We start from the raw sequence: 2322 nt of genomic DNA on the forward strand, positions 1-2322 counted from the left end.
TATTAATGAGGAGGTCTTAAATAGCAATTTTACCAATTTTAAGTTCATGGACAAAATTAGGACATGGAAGGAATTTTTGGAAAGTTTAGTAGTAAGGGTATTTTGGTCATTTAGTTATTAAAATGAATTAAAAACAAAATTAAAAGCCAATTTTGTCCATCTTCTTCATTAGGCCGAAATTTCAAGGGTTCTCCATAGCTAGGGTTTGTTTCAAGCTTCCAAGCTCCATAGTAAGTGATTCCAAGCCCGTTTTAATGATTTTTACGTTTTTGAGATCCATTAACTCGATAAAGCTTATGTTAGCAATAATTTAACCTAGGGTTTATATTTGGAAAAATATCCATAGGTGAAATTTGTGTATTTTGATGTTTTATGATAGAATATAAAGTTTTAAATTATGTTAGACAACTTGTACTACTCGATTTTAAGCAAAAGCGAGTAAAAGGGCTTAATCGGTAAAAATACCTAATAGTCACAAGTACATGTTAGAGTGAGAATTTGATGTTGCCATAGAAGAAAATTGATCAGCATGTTGTAAAACATAAGAATAAGGAATAAATTTTAATCCAGAGCCTAGGGGCAAAAATGTAAATATGCAAAAGTTTAGGGGTAAAATTGTAATTTTGCCAAAATTTGAGTTAAGGATTAATTTGATAATGTGAGTATTAAATAAGCTAAATGTGTTATTTTAGATCAAGAAAGGCGTGGAATCGACCTCAATCGAGGAAAAGAAAAGATTGTGGACTAAATTGCAAAATCTTTGTATTTTGGTACCAAGGTAAGTTCATGTGTAAATAATGTAGCATAATTGTTATTTTAAGTTATTGATATTAATTATGTGTTATGCTGAATTTTATTATGAAATGTATGCTTTGTGGTTAATTTCAAATAATATGTAAATTATGTGAACTACTTGTTAAATATAATTGTTCTGAGAGTATTGATTTGGCATTCTACGGAAGGCGACAAGGATAAGTGTTCGAGGAAAAGCCCGTTTGAACCTTAGGAATAGATTAGGATACAAGTGACATGTCACTAGGATGGTTGAGCATCCGAACTCGTTGAGTTGAGTCCGAGTTCACTTATGGATCGAATGTCCGAACTCGTTGAGTTGAGTCAGAGTTCGTGAGATGTAACTAGGCATCGAACTCGTTGAGTTGAGTCCGAGTTCACTTATGGATCTGACGCTCGAGCTCGTTGAGTTGAGTCCGAGTTCACTTATGGGCGGGTTACATGATTGCTTGATTGCATATATGGCACTTATGTGCAAGTTATCCATGTATCCGAATTATATTCCGATGTGTTCAACGGGTAAAGTTCTACTCAAATGGAGGAAAATTTCGAGATGTAAAGAGGCGTATTGGTAAGTGATATGAAATGGATATTTTGGACAGGTATGTATTTAACCCTCGGGTTGAGTATTGATACAACCACGATAAGGTAATAAGATGATGAAGAATGATTAAAAATGTGATATGTGTTTTAGTGATGTATGCTAATGTTGGTGGTATAAGCTGTTTGTTATGTTACTTATTATTTGCATATGAACTTACTAAGCATTTATGCTTACTCCTCCTTCTTACTCATTGTAGTTTTGGACAAGCCAGCTCAGGAGTCGGGATAGGTCGAAGGCTCAGTCACACTATCCAGAAGATTTTTGGTAAATGGCTTGTAAATTTAAGTATGGCATGTATAGCAATATACCCATTTTGTGTAAATGATCTTATGGTATGGTTGTGAAATGGTTGAGGAAATGCTTGATAATGATAAATTATGAAAATGGTTAGTTTAGATTATGTTTGATGTTAAGGAAAACTATTAAGATACTTAGTGCATAAAACTCATAAAAGGATGAAATTTACCATAAGCGAATACGCAGCACAACACTAACACGAGCTTGAAAATTTACTAAAAATCATAGAAATTGAATTTGGTGGTTAAATACATATCAAATTGAAGCTTATTATGTCTAGTTTCACATGAAATAAATGAAACAAGTAAAGGAAGTATATGTTAGAAGATATTTTAATTTTAGTGAAACGAGTCATAGCAGTTTCTGAATCCCTATTCCTACTTTAGAAATTCACCATAAATTGTAAAGATATAATTAGGTGGTGTATTTTATATCCTCAGAATCCTTATTGAGTCTAGTTTTAGTATAAACAAACCTCATAGTCATATGAATTTTTACAGAGAGAAATGTGGTTCGTAGTAAATAGAGGGCAGACCAGTCGAGTCTTGAAACAGGGTAACTTTAACTAATAAACTGTACTAATTGGACCAACCAAAATTCTAGAAACAAATTAGTAGATATTTTTATGA

General features: G+C 32.5%; 1 long non-coding RNA gene across 1 annotated transcript; it reads left to right on the forward strand.

The window, feature by feature from the left end:
• The first annotated feature begins 708 nt into the window (after positions 1–708).
• On the forward strand, positions 709–1742 carry LOC128285257 (uncharacterized). The gene is made up of 2 exons (XR_008275719.1): positions 709–778; positions 1593–1742. It is a non-coding gene; the product is annotated as an uncharacterized LOC128285257 (long non-coding RNA).
• The last annotated feature ends 580 nt before the right edge of the window (positions 1743–2322 follow it).

This window comes from Gossypium arboreum, chromosome 12 (assembly GCF_025698485.1).
Source record: "Gossypium arboreum isolate Shixiya-1 chromosome 12, ASM2569848v2, whole genome shotgun sequence".
In the NCBI taxonomy this organism is placed as follows: domain Eukaryota; kingdom Viridiplantae; phylum Streptophyta; class Magnoliopsida; order Malvales; family Malvaceae; genus Gossypium; species Gossypium arboreum.